Source organism: Symphalangus syndactylus, chromosome 5, assembly GCF_028878055.3.
Source record: "Symphalangus syndactylus isolate Jambi chromosome 5, NHGRI_mSymSyn1-v2.1_pri, whole genome shotgun sequence".
In the NCBI taxonomy this organism is placed as follows: Eukaryota; Metazoa; Chordata; class Mammalia; order Primates; family Hylobatidae; genus Symphalangus; species Symphalangus syndactylus.
In genome coordinates, this window is record NC_072427.2 from 126320772 (window position 1) to 126336368 (window position 15597).

The window sequence follows — 15597 nt, forward strand, 5'->3', positions numbered from 1 at the left end:
TACTACCCATCTTGAGAAGGAATTATATTTGTCACGGTCCTAGCCAGAGAGTTTAATAAATGATGTTTTACATAAGTACAGTTTAATTATAGGAAAACTACAAGAGATAGTAGAGTTTTCTGGTTGTAAGGGTACCCTTGAAGTGGGCAGGGAGGTTTGCCACCCTTAGATGTGAAGGAGAAAAAGGGTGACAGTTTTGTGAGGGCATTCCCTGAGTGGAAATTTGGTCTTTGGCACAATTTTTTTTGGTTCAATTTGTTGATCTTTTGTGTGTTGATTTGTAATATAATCTTGTATCCAGCATATTGATAGGTTAGTTTGAATTTTAATAGTTTGTATATAGATTTTTATGTGTGTGTGTATGTGTATGGATGTGTGTTCCTGTATCTCATCATATCTGCAAACAATCACATACTGTATTATTGCTTCCAATCTGTATGCATCTTATTTATTCTTCAAAAATTTCTGAGTTGGACAGAATTTCTGTGCTATATCAAAAAGTATACCTGATAGCAGGCACCTATGCCTTATTCCAACTTTAAACAGAATGCATCTAATTTTTCCCCATTATGTTTGTTATTTTCTGTGGGTTTTTATTAGACAACCTCATCATCTCCTTTCTATTCCCAATGGCTCTTCTTAGTTTAATCCCTCATTATCTCTCCCTGGGAATATTGCAATAGCCTCCTAACTAATTTATCTGCCTCCAGCCTCATACCCCACACATTCGTCTCCTGCATTGTGATCAAGGTAATATTTATGAAATGCAAATCTGATCATGACTCTACATGCTTACAATTTCTTATTAGCCTTGCAAGATGTATATAACACACAGGTCCAGGTTCCTGAGGAAAAAAAGCCAACCCTCCCATATCAGTCAGAACTTCATCTCACGTAACTTCCTGCTAGAGAGAAGAATATACGGTCTCTACAAAATAAGAACACCTTAATGTTTACCAGAAAAAGCTTCTGCCTCTTTCAAGCCTAAGTTGTCACTACTCTTCACAAACGGCCTTCTGAAAATGGTGTTTTGTAAGATTTCTCTCCTCTGTTTTTACCCCGAGTTCTCCTCCTTTCGTTTTCACAAGGTATACCCTCATCACCTGTGATCATAAAATCTCCACTCCATTACCAACAAAATTTGATTCTCAAATGGGTTTTAAGTTGAACTCTTATATGTCAGGAAGCCTAAGATTTTGATATGCAAAGGAATTGAAATGTGATAGCAACCCAGACACTACTAACTAGTGAGAATTCTACCTTTCCTTTCTTGGTAAGCAGTATAGTTTTAGATTAAATTTTAAGGTTTTGGTTTTGGTCTTTTTTCCACAACACTCTCCTTCTAACTTAAGCTATTTTCACAACCCCCTTTGGCATGTTAAGCTTCTATAATATCAACATATGGACATTTCCATAATAAGCTATACTAGGTCAAGCCTCCTCTGTTTTCACATGTGTGTTCCTATGCCTGCCTGAATTATCCTTTCTCTGAAAGCCTATTCTCTTACCAACTTCACTTTATGTCATTTCTTCCTGGAAGCTTTCTCTTCCACCCCAAGGAGTAGGGGATCCTTTTCTCTGTATCATTTCTATACATTTTACATATTTTACTGTACTTTTTATACTATATTATAACTTCTTTACTGGGATTGTTACACACAATTTGACCCAAAGGGAACTTTCAACACTTTTGATGAATAAATTAATGAATGCATAAATGAATGCATGAATATCTTAATGAGTTGTTTTGAGGCACAGATCTGGCAGAGTTCTTGGCACTAATTCAATATTCTGTGTATGTTTCTTCTTCATTGGTTCACTGGGCAGTAGCAGCAGGTCTCTCCCATGCAAAGCCATCCCAATACCATCAAGATCTTCAGAAACATAGCAGCCTCAGTCTCTCAGGGACATACCAAACTGAGTCCTGGAAATATTCAATTGCCAGCAGCTTTATTATTCTGGGAAATTAGAAAACTGATGCCTTAACCACTGCTGAGGAGCTCCCATTTTAGAATAATCTAACTGGAGAAGATGAAAGCCCAGAGCAGAAAATGCCACCTGTCCTGACTGTGGGGTGGGGGACTGTCCTAAACAACAATACTGTTTAGATGATTGAGAGCAGGTGTGCTAGGGAAGCTACTAATAACTAAGAGCTGAAGTTTCTAACTCTACACTAGCTTTGGAACAGGAGAAGCCAGACACTGTACTAGATGAAGTGTGCCAGTCTCATTTAATTATCACAACAGGCCTGCAAAGTCAATATTATTCCCATTTTATAGATGAGGACCCTAGGGCTGAGTGAAATCAGCTCATTTAATGAAGGTTATGTAGATAGTAACTTTCTAAGCCAAGTTACAAAATTAGGTCTGGTCTTATTCCAAAGAATTCATTGTTTTATTGATGTTATTTTCTTAACCCTTTACTACAACACAGTTTTATCTGAAAGCAGAAGTGGCTTCAGCCCTCACCATCCTCACAACCACCCCACTCCCCAGCATACCTAAGCTGGCAGCCTGCTTCAATACATTATATCAAATTATTTCTATAAAAGAGAGAACTCAGCAAGCATTAAATGCCAGATGTCATCAAACTGACCACCCACCTCTATGTATCAAGAAGCAAGAACCAGAACAATTAGATTATGGTGATTGATGTCAGACTGAAAAAAGAGGCAAGAAGGTGATACTTTTAAAAGAGGGCAGCTCTAGTTTAAAAACAACATGAATCAGAATTTCAGCTAAACTATAATTTCTGTAATTTAGTGAATAAAAAAGAAATTAAACTTCTATTCATGTCTAGCTCCAAAAAGTTTTGATTGTCATATTACACTTTCTCTTGCATAGAAATACAAAATTAGGGATTCATTCTAGATTTGTAATAGTAATTCAAGACTATCATGTGAAAGAAGTATTTGAAAAAAAAAAAGAGTATTTGTATTTTGCTGGATCGCAGTAGCAGAACTAAAACCAATAAATGGAAGCTTCAGGGATCATAATAAAAGAAAACACTCTACTATGAACAGAGCTGTCCAAAGGTGAAATGAGTTACTTCAATGAGACTGCCTCTGCAGAGATTTTCAAGGGTAACTGGGACAGCACTTAACTGGGGCATTTCAAAAAGGTAAAAGTCTCCAGTTGGGTAGGATTACATGATGTCTAAGGACTTTTCCCAATTTGTTATTCTTTTGTTTTAGAACAGGTGAAAAGATTTCCACTTTCTCTGCTATTGTTTACACATCTTACATTTATTTGGAAACGATGTACTACCAGATTAGCCATTTATTTTTGCATGTACGATTTGTGCCTATAGCCTCTATGTTGCCTCTCATTAATGTTGAATGTTAGGAGAAGGTGTTTATCAGTGTGAACTGGCGGCACTTGACTTATTCTGTATTATAGAGGGCATCACACATCTTGAGTAAGTCTATTGCTAGGCTTAATTAAATATTTATAATATATAAAATAAAACTTGCATCATTCTGAGCAAACTGTCACAAGGACAGAAAACCAAACACTCATAGGTGGGAATTGAACAATGAGAACACTTGGACACAGGGCGGGGAACATCACACACCGGGGCCTGTCGTGGGGTGAGGGGAGCGGGGAGGGACAGCATTAGGAGATATACCTAATGTAAATGACAAGTTAATGGGTGCAGCACACCAACATGGCACATGTATATATATGTAACAAACCTGCACATTGTGCACATGTACCATAGAACTTAAAGTATAATAAAAATAAGTAAATTAATAATAATAAAAATAAAATAAAACTTGAAGAATCCAGGAATAAAATTGTTTTTAAAAAAAACTCATGCCATAATATTTATTTTTGAAAAAAAATAAAATCCATTTCTACTGACATATTACTGGACATTACCCTAGTTTTTGAAAAATCTCTGTTTATACTTGTCAATTAATAAGCCTCTTGATTGCTTATTTTCATAGATTCACATAAATTCTAAGGGGCATAAAACTTTCTTCATCTTATATCTTCCTCATAAAAATGATAAAATTTAAATCAAGTATTTAAATGCTATATATAAAGCCATATTCTGCTTTTTAAGGACAGAATTTTATCTAAAACTCTGTTTCCTGGTTCTTAACTATCCCCCTTTCCCATTTCTCTCTCTCTCACTTTTTTCTCTCTCATGCAGGCATACCTATGAGATATTGTGAGTTCAGCTCCAGACCACTACAATGAAGTGAGTATCTCAATAGAGCAAGTCACACAAACTTCTTTAGCTTCCCAATGCATACAAAAGTTTGTGCTATCCTGTAGTCTACTAAGTGCGCAATAGCATGTGTCTAAAAATAATGTACATACCTTAATTTTAAAATACTTTATGGCTAAAATAAGCTAATGATTATCTGAGCCTTCAGAATGTGATAATCTTTTTGCTGGTAAAGAGTCTTGCTTCATTGTTGATGGCAGCTGACGATCACAGTGGAGATTGCTGAAGTTTGGGATGGCTGTGGCAATTTCTTAAAATAGGACAACAATAAAGTATGCTGCAGCAATTGACTCTTCCTTTCACACACATAAAAAATTTCCTTGTAGCATGTGATGCTGTTTGGTAGCATTTTACCCACAGTAGAACTTCTTTGAAATTGGGGTCAACCTTCTCAAATCCCGTTGCTGCTTTATCAGCTAAGTTTATGCACAATTTAAAATCCTTTGTTGTCATTTCAGTGATGTTCACAGCATCTGCACCAGGAATAGACTTCATCTCAAGAAACCACATTCTTTGCTCATCCATAAGAAGCAACTCCTCATCTTTTCAAGGTTTATCATGAGATTGCAGCAATTCAGTCACATCTTCAGGCTCCATTTCTAATTCTAGTTTGCTTTCTATTAATATTTCTACCACATCTGTAGTTACTTCCTCCAGTGACAACATCTTAAACCCCTCAAAGTTATCAATAAGGGTTGGAACTCCTTCCAAACTCCTGTTTATGTAGATCTTTTGACCTTCTACCATGAATCACAATGTTCTTAATGGCGTCTAGAATGCTGAATCCTCCCCAAAAGGTTTTTAGTTTACTTTGCCCAGATCCATTGGATAAATCACTACCATGGCACATAAAATAAGACGAAATGTATTTCTTAAATAGTAAAAGTTGAAAGTCAAATTACTCCTTCATCCATGGGCTGCAGAAGGGACGCTGTGGAAGCAGGCATGAAAACAGCATTCATCTCCTTGTACATCTCCATCAGGACTCTTGGGTGACTAGGTGCATTGTCACCAAGTAGCAATATTTTGAAAGGAATCCTTTGGTCTGAGAACTAGGGCTCAACAGTGGGCTTAAATTATTCAGTAAACTATTCAGTAAACAGATTTGCTGTCATCCACACTTTGTGATTCCATTGATATAGCACAGGCAGTGCACATTTAGCATAATTCTTAAGGACCCTGGAATTTTCAAAATGGTAAATAAGCATTAGCTTAACTCAAAGTCACCAGTTGGATTAGTCCTTAATGAGAGAGTCAGTCTGTCCTTGGAAGCTTTGAAGAAAGGCATTGAGTTGTCCTCTCTAGCTACAAAAGTCTTAGATATCATCTTCTTCCAATAGAAGGCTGTTTCATCTACATTGAAAATCTATTGTTTCACTGTAGCCACCTTTATCAGTTATTTTAACTAGATTTTCTGAATAACGCTGTAGCTTCTACATCAGCACTTGGCTGCTTTACCTTGCCCTTTTATGTTATGGAGATTACTTATTTCCTTAAACCTTATAAACTCTCCTCTGCTAGCTTCAACTTTTCTTCTGAAGCTTCCTAACCTCTCTCAGCCTTCACAGAATTGAGGAGAATTATGGCTTGCTCTGGATTAGGCTTTGACTTAAGGAAGACAATGTTGTAACTGGTTTGATTTTCTTTCCAGACCAATAAAACTTTTTCCCTATCAGTAATAAGACTGTTCATTTTCTTATTAGTTGTGTGTTCACTGGAGTAGCACTTTCAATTTTCTTCAAGAATTTTACCTTTGCATTCACAGCTTGACTAAATGTTTGACACAAGAGGCCTAGCTTTTGGCCTATCTCAGCTTTTGACATGCCTTCTTCACTAAGCTTCATCATTTCTAGCTTTTGACTTAAAGTCAGAAACATGCAACTCTACCTTTCACTTGAACACTTACAGGTCATTGTAGGTTTATTAGTTGGCCTAATTTCAATAATGCTGTTCTCAGGAAATAGGCAGGCTGAAGTAGAGAGAGAGAGAGAAGGAAAGTGGAGCAGTCAGACACACATGACATTTATCAAGTAAGTTCATTGTTACAGCACCCCAAAACAATTACAATGGTAACATCAGAAATCACTGATCACAGATCACCATAGCAGATATAATAATAATGAAAATGTTAGCCATATTGTGAGAATTACCAAAATGTGACACGGAGACACAAAGTGAGCACATGCTGGTGGGAAAATGGTACCAACAGACTTCCTTGATGCAGGTTGCCACAAACCTTCAACTTATATTAAAAAAAAAATACACAATATCTGCAAGTTGCTATAAAGCAAAAGGCAATACATTGAATTATATTATTGTATGTGTGTTTGTATGTATATATGTACATGATATAGTTTGGATGTTTGTCCCTTCCAAATCTCATGTTAAAATCTCCCATCCCAATATTGGAGGTGGGACTCTGTGGAGGTGCTTGGGTCTGTGGGTGGACCCCTCATGAATAGCTTGGTTCCTTCCCCACAGTAATGAGTGAGTGCTGCTCTATTAGTTCACAAGAGAGCTGACTGAAGACCCTGGCATTTCTTCACTTCTTTCTCTTATTCTCTCTCTCATGTGACACACCTGCTCCTCCTTCACATTCCACCATGAGGAAAAGCTTCCCAAGGTCCCAACCTGAAGCAGATGCTGGCACCATGCTTCTTGTACAGTTAGCAGAACTGTAAGCCAAATAAACCTCTTATAAATTACCCAGTTTTAGGTATTCCTTTATAGGAATGCAGAATGGACTAATACAGTACATGAGTACATATACATACACATGCATACATATATGGCTATATAATATGTAATTGTATTCCTATGAATATATTTCATATATCACTTATGAATTATAATTTATGTAAATTAAGACATAAATTATAATGAATACAAAGAGTGAGAATTGGGATATCTTTGTATGTTGTAATTTTATTTAAGTGTAATATATAATTTTTAAAATATTTGCTTCCATTAACATGTATTTAACTTTTATTGTGATCTTTGGGCTTAATTATTGACAAGGCAAATTTTTTTGTCTTATTAGAGCTTACAATATTGAGATGAAGAGAGACAATTAAAAGTCCAGTATCAGGGCCGGGCGCGGTGGCTCACGCTTGTAATCCCAGCACTTTGGGAGGCCGAGGCGGGCGGATCATGAGGTCAGGAGATGAGACCATGGTGAAACCCCGTCTCTACTAAAAAATAGAAAAAATTAGCCGGGCGTGGTGGCGGGCGCCTGTAGTCCCAGCTACTCGGAGAGGCTGAGGCAGGAGAATGGCATGAACCCGGGAGGGGGAGCTTGCAGTGAGCCGAGATTGCACCACTGCACTCCAGCCTGGGCGACAGAGCAAGACTCCGTCTCAAAAAAAAAAAAAAAAAAAAAAAAACAAAAACAAAAAAAAAAAAAAAAATTCCAGTATCAGTAGTGGTGATAATTCCTCCAATAAGGAAAGTCAAAGTATATTAGCGAATTACCTAACTTGGGCCCTGGGAGGTTGGAAATGGTGCCAGTAAAGTTTCCAGGGGAAGGGATGGCTCAGTGGAAACCTGAAGGGTGAATGGCAATGAGTGAAGGCAAGAGGCCTAGAAACTCACATGCAGAAGTCACAAAAGAAAGATAAAGCAAAGAGCATTCAAGGAACTGAAAGAAGCTAAGTATAAATGTGCTGGAAGATTGAGAGAGCAAAGTAAGTGGGCATGAAAGAGTATAGACAGTTACATCGAATATTAAACAAGCAAACAATAAAGCCATAAGATTCGCTCCACAGTTTAAGATTCTTGGTGAATTTTCATGCCTATGCTCTCCAATTTCCCCAAATTCAGCTAGCAACATTTTCTGTTTCATTAGCTCCAAGAATGGTGGTACCCTCCACCCAGTTGCCCCTGCTTAATTTCTACACCTCATCAGGTCTTCAAGACCTTCCAATTCTTCCTCCTAAATGTCTCCTGTATCTTCAACTTTCTCATATCTTCATAATTACTACTTAATTTGTTTATCCTTGTTTATTGCAACAGCCAAGAAGCCTTCTTGCTTTTGGTTTATGCTTTCCCTTGCCAATTCATGCCTATGGTACACATCTACTCAACTGGAGGCAGAATGGTGCAGTGTGGAGAGCACTGGGATTCAAGAGGAGAAAATGAGAGATCTCCCACCAAAATTCTGATGTGTGACTAAGAGTCAGACTTCCTAAATGTGGTTGATACACCCAGCCAAATATGGTATGGAAAACATGGAGACAACATCTCTCCAATGTCTCTTTTTCTACATTCAACACCACTCCCACCACTCCCCCAACCCCACCCCCATCCCACCCCCTCCCCCACCGCACACACATACATATTTTGGTTTCTAGGAATAGCTCTTCCTGGGACACAGCCCTGATAAGAAGCCCAAGAATGGTGAGTTTTGGCATTGAGTTTAGCAGCAGGCACACTCTAGATCTTCTCTGTCAGCTTTTTCCTGTGATGTTAACAAACCTTTCTAATGGGTGTAAACACAATTAGGAAACTGTTGGCAGCCTGGCAATTGGCAGCTTTCTATAAGTGAGGCTTTATAAAAATCATTACTTGGTTTACTAAAACCAAATGATGCCCATTGTCCCCTCTGCATTTTTGCTTTCTATGACTTAAGGTACCAAAAAAGGCAACTAGAAACTTAAACAAGGGAATTGCTGGCCAAAGGATATAAAATTCCAGCTGGACGGGAGGAATAAGTTCAACAGATTTAGCATGCATCATTGTAACTATTATCATAATATACTTGAAAATTGCTGAAAGTAGATTTTAAGTGTTCCCCTACAAAAAAAATAGCATGTGAGGTAATGCATATGTTAAATAGACTGATTTAGCCATTCTACAATGTATGCATATATCAAAACATCACATTGAACACCATAAATCATATGATTTTTATTTGACAAAAATGATACAAAAATGCAAAAGACGATATCAGCAAGGTTATTCACATTCTGAGTTACTAGGAATGTTACTTAGATACATTTTGAATTTTTCATCTTCAAGACAATTGCAAACCACAACAAAAATCTTTGTGGATAGGCTGATACCACAACTACTGTCAAATGATTGCCTTTTTGGCTCCATTTGTCTCCCAATGTAGACAAAGTTATTTTCTGTGTTGATTTTTTCCCCCTTTAATTCTCAACTGAGCTCTCCTTCTCTGGCTCAGAAGAAGGACAGAAGACTGTGAAATAACACTACGCAACAACTTCTCAGAGAAGCACTTGGTGACCATAAGGCATAGCCAGCAAGTAGGATAGCACATAAAAAGTTGGCCTTTACTTAAAACTGATTTGAAGACGATGTATTTAAAACCACACGGTTTGTTAGCATTTCAGAGGGATAGCTTTTTACTATGACTGAGTCATAAGACTGAGTCTAAGTAGGGCATAGTGTCTCCTGAGCCTTTTAGTGCCTATGCTCAAGTATAAGCCTGGTTTCCATTCTGCATCTTCATGTTTAATGTGATTTTCTGTGATCATGCTGGCTGTTCTTTCAGAAACAGTACCAGGAAAAAAAATTAAACTTCCCATGGAAGATAGATTCTGTATATGTAGAAGCATGGTCCAATCCACTTTTTAAATTGCAAAATCTGCCCTTTTAACTTTTTCAATTCCATGGGTTTTGTCAAATGTACACAGTGATGTTACCTCTGCTACAATCATGACAAGAAATATTTCCATCATCCCAGAAAGTTCTCACATGCTGCTTTGCAATCAGTTGCTCCCCTTCCACCCACGGAACCCTGGCAACCACTGATTTTTTTTTTCCCTTTGCTAGCATTTCATATAAGCAAAATTATAGAATATGTAATATTTTGTTACTGGCTTATTTTATGATGCTTCATACAATGCTTTTGAGTTACAATCATGATGTGAATATAAAGAGTTTGTTCCTTTTTATTGCTGAATTGCATTCTGTAGTACATGAAATCCAAAATTTGTCTCTTCTGAAGTTGGTCAACAGGTGGATTGTTTCTAATTTTTTATTATTACGGATAAAACTGCTATCTGTGAAAATTCCTTCACAAATCTTTGTGTGCACGTATCCTCTTATTTGCCTTGTGTAATGCGTAGATGTGAAATTTCTAGGTAGTTTGGTAACTGTGTTTAATTTTGTATTCACACTAGCTGTTCTGCATAGTTGTCAACACTTAGAATTGTCAATCTCTTTTATTTTAGCTATTGTAATGAATATATAGTGACATTTTATTGTGGTTTGAATTTTTATTTTTCTAATGGCAAATGATGCTAAGCATCTTTTCATATGCTTGTTTTCCATCTGTGTCTTTTAGTAAAACGTCTATTTAAATTTCTTTTTTTCTTTTTTTTATACTTTAAGTTCTAGGGTACATGTGCACAAAACGCAGGTTTCTTTCATATGTATACATGTGCCATGTTGGTGTGCTGCACCCATTAACTCGTCATTTACATTAGGTATATCTCCTAATGCTATCCCTCCCCCTTCCCCCAACCCCACAACAGGCCCTGATGTGTGATGTTCCCCATCCTGTGTCCAAGTGTTCTCATTTTTCAATTCCCACCTACGAGTGAGAACATGCAGTGTTTGGTTTTCTGTCCTTGCAATAGTTTGCTCAGAATGATGGTTTCCAGCTTCATCCTTGTCCCTACAAAGGACATGAACTCATCCTTTTTTGTGGCTGCAGAGTATTCTATGGTGTATATGTGCCGTATTTTCTTAATCCAGTCTATCATTGATGGATATTTGGGTTGGTTCCAAGTCTTTGCTATTGTGAATAGTGCCGCAATAAACATACGTGTGCATGTGTCTTTATAGCAGCATGATTTATAAGCCTTTGGGTATATACCCAATAATGGGATGGCTGGGTCAAATGGTATTTCTAGTTCTAGATCCTTTAGGAATCGCCGCACTGTCTTCCGCAATAGTTGAACCAGTTTACAGTCCCACCAACAGTGTAAAAGTGTTCCTATTTCTCCACATCCTCTCCAGCACCTGTTGTTTCCTGACTTTTTAATGATTGCCATTCTAACTGGTGTGAGATGGTATCTCATTGTGGTTTTGATTTGCATTTCTCTGATGGCCAGTGATGATGAGCATTTTTTCATGTGTCTTTTGGCTGCATAAATGTCCTCTTTTCAGAAGTGTCTGTTCATGTCCTTCGCCCACTTTTTGATGGGGTTGTTTGTTTTTTTCTTGTAAATTTGTTTGAGTTCATTGTAGATTCTGGATATTAGCCCTTTGTCAGATGGGTAGATTGCAAAAATGTTCTCTCATTTTGTAGGTTGCCTGTTGACTCTGATGGTAGTTTTTTTTTTTTGCTGTGCAGAAGCTCTTTAGTTTAATTAGATCCCATTTGTCAATTTTGGCTTTTGTTGCCATTGCTTTTGGTGTTTTAGACATGAAGTCCTTGCCCACGCCTATGTCCCGATTGGTATTGTCTAGGTTTTCTTCTAGAGTTTTTATGGTTTTAGGTCTAACATTTAAGTCCTTAATCCATCTTGAATTAATTTTTGTATAAGGTGTAAGGAAGGGATCCAGTTTCAGCTTTCTGCATATGGCTAGCCAGTTTTCCCAGCATCATTTATTAAACAGGGAATCCTTTCCCCATTGCTTGTTTTTGTCAGGTTTGTCAAAGATCAGATGGTTGTAGATGTGTGGTATTATTTCTGAGGGCTCTGTTCTGTTCCGTTGGTCTATATCTCTGTTTTGGTACCAGTACCATGCTGTTTTGGTTACTGTAGCCTTCCAGTATAGTTTGAAGTCAGGGAGTGTGATGCCTCCAGCTTTGTTCTTTTGGCTTAGGATTGTCTTGGCAATGTGGACTCTTGTTTGGTTCCATATGAACCTTAAAGTAGTTTTTTCCAACTCTGTGAAGAAAGTCATTGGTAGCTTGATGGGGATGGCATTGAATCTATAAATTACCTTAGGCAGTATGGCCATTTTCACAATATTGATTCTTCCTATCCATGAGCATGGAATGTTATTCCATTTGTTTGTGTCCTCTTTTATTTTGTTGAGCAGTGGTTTGTAGTTCTCCTTGAAGAGGTCCTTCACATCCCTTGTAAGTTGGATTCCTAGGTACTTGATTCTCTTTGAAGCAATTGTGAATGGGAGTTCACTCATGATTTGGCTCTCTGTTTGTCTGTTATGGGTGTATAGGAATGCTTGTGATTTTTGCACATTGATTTTGTATCCTGAGACTTTGCTGAAGTTGCTTATCAGCTTAAGGAGATTTTGGGCTGAGACAGTGGGGTTTTCTAGATATACAATCATGCCATCTGCAAACAGGGACAATTTGACTTCCTCTTTTCCTAATTGCATATCCTTTATTTCTTTCTCCTGCCTGATTGCCCTGGCCAGAACTTCCAACACTATGTTGAATAGGAGTGGTGAGAGAGGGCATCCCTGTCTTGTGCCAGTATTCAAAGGGAATGCTTCCAGTTTTTGTCCATTCAGTATGATATTGGCTGTGTGTTTGTCATAAATAGCTCTTATTATTTTGAGATATATCCCATCAATACCTAATCTATTGAGAGTTTTTAGCATGAAGTGCTGTTGAATTTTGTCAAAGGCCTTTTCTGCATCTATTGAGATAATCGTGTGGTTTTTGTCTTTGGTTCTGTTTATATGCTAGATTACATTTATTGACTAGTATATGTTGAACCAGCCTTGCTTCCCAGGGATGAACCCACTTGATCGTGGTGGATAAGCTTTTTGATGTGCTGCTGGATTCGGTTTGCCAGTATTTAATTGAGGATTTTTGCATCGATGTTCATCAGGGATATTGGTCTAAAATTCTCTTTTTTTGTTGTGTCTCTGCCAGCGTTTGGTATCAGGATGATGCTGGCCTCATAAAATGAGTTAGGGAGGATTCCCTCTTTTTCTATTGATTGGAATAGTTTTAGAAGGAATGGTACCAGCTCCTCCTTGTACCTCTGGTAGAATTCAGCTGTGAATCCGTCTGGTCCTGGACTTTTTTTGGCTGGTAAGCTATTAATTATTGCCTCATTTCAGAGCCTGTTATTGGTCTATTCAGAGATTCAACTTCTTCCTGGTTTAGTCTTGGGAGCATGTAGGTGTCGATGAATTTATCCATTTCTTCCAGATTTTCTAGTTTATTTGTGTAGAGGTGTTTATAGTATTCTCTGATGGTAGTTTGTATTTCTATGGGATCGGTGGGGATATCCTCTCTATCATTTTTTGTTGCGTCTGTTTGATTTTTCTCTCTTTTCTTCTTTATTAGTCTTGCTAGTGTTTTATCCATTTTGTTGATCTTTTCAAGAAACCAGCTCCTGGATTCATTAATTTTTTGAAGGGTTTTTTGTGTCTCTATTTCCTTCAGTTCTGCTCTGATCTTAGTTATTTCTTGCCTTCTGTTAGCTTTTGAATGTGTTTGCTCTTGCTTCTCTAGTTACTTTAATTGTGATGTTAGGATATGAATTTTAGATCTTTCCTGCTTTCTCTTTTGGGCATTTAGTACTATAAATTTTCCTCTACAAACAGCTTTAAATGTGTCCCAGAGATTCTGTTATGTCGTGTCTTTGTTCTCATTGGTTTCAAAGAACATCTTTATTTCTGGCTTCATTTCGTTATTTACCCAGTAGTCATTCAGGAGCAGGTTGTTCAGTTTCCATGTAGTTGAGCGTTTTTGAGTGAGTTTCTTAATCCTGAGTTCTAGTTTAATTGCACTGTGGTCTGAGAAACAGTTTGTTATAATTTCTGTTCTTTTATATTTGCTGAGGAGAACTTTACTTCCAACTATGTGGTCTTTTGGAATAAGAGCAATGTGATGCTGAGAAGAATGTATAATCTGATGATTTCGGGTGGAGAGTTCTGTAGATATCTATTAGGTCCGCTTGGTGCAGAGCTGAGTTCAGTTCCATGGATATCCTTGTTAATCTTCTGTCTCATTGATCTGTCTAATGTTGACAGTGGGGTGTTAAAGTCTCCCATTATTATTGTGTGGAAGTCTAAGTCTCCTTGTAGGTCTCTAAGGACTTGCTTTATGAATCTGGGTGCTGCTGTATTGGGTGCATATATATTTAAGATAGTTAGCTCTTCTTGTTGAATTGATCCTTTTATCATTATGTAATGGCCTTCTTTGTCTCTTCTGATCATTGTTGGTTTAAAGTCTGTTTTATCAGAGACTAGGATTGCAACCCCTGCTTTTTTTTGTTTTCCATTTGCTTGGTAGATCTTCCTCCATCCCTTTATTTTGAGCCTATGTGTGTCCCTTTACGTGAGATGGGTCTCCTGAATACAACACACTGATGGGTCTTGACTCTTTATCCAATTTGCCAGTCTGTGTCTTTTAATGGAGTATTTAGCCCATTTACATTTAAGGTTAATATTGTTATATGTGAATTTGATCCTGTCATTATGATGTTAGCTGGTTATTTTGCTCGTTAGTTGATGCAGTTTCTTCCTAGCATCAATGGTATTTACAATTTGGCCTGTTTTAGCAGATTTGCTCTGATTTTTAGAATTTTCAGCTTTTCTGCTCTATTTTCCCCACCTGTGTGGTTTTATCTACCTTTGATCATTGATAATGGTGACATACAGATGGGGTTTTGGTGTGGATGTCCTTTCTGTTTGTTAGTTTTCCTTCTAACAGTCAGGACCCTCAGCCGCAGGCCTGTTGGAGTTTGCTGGAGGTCCATTCCAGACCCTGTTTGCCTGGGTATTACCAGGGGAGGCTGCAGAACAGCAAATATTGCAGAATGGCAAATGTTGCTGTCTGATTGTTCCTCTGGAAGCTTTGTCTCAGAGGGGCATCCGGCTATATGAGGTGTCGGTCGGCCTGTACTGGGAGGTGCCTCCCAGTTAGGCTACTCAGGGGTCACGGACCCACTTGAGGAGGCAGTCTGTCCATTCTCAGAATTCAAGCTCCATGCTGGGAGAATCACTACTCTCTTCAAAGCTGTCAGTCAGGGATGTTTAAGTCTGCAGAAGTTTTGCTGCCTTTTGTTCAGCTATGCCCTGCCCCCAGAGGTGGAGTCTACAGAGGCAGGCAGGCCTCCTTGAGCTGCGTTGGTCTCCACCCAGTTCGAGCTTCCTGACTGCTTTGTTTACCTACTCAAGCCTCAGCAATGGCAGGCGCCCCACCACCAGCCTCGCTGCCACCTTGCAGTTCGATCTCAGACTGCTGTGCCAGCAGTGAGTGAGGCTCCATGGGCATGGGACCCTCCAAGCTAGGCACAGGATATAATCTCCTGGTGTGCCATTTGCTAAGACTGTTGGAAAAGCACAGTGTTAGGGTGAGAGTGACCCCATTTTCCAGGTGCCATCTGTCAGGGCTTCCCTTGGCTAGGAAAGGGAATTCCCTGACCCCTTGTGCTTCCCGGGTGAGGCAATGCCTTGCCCTGC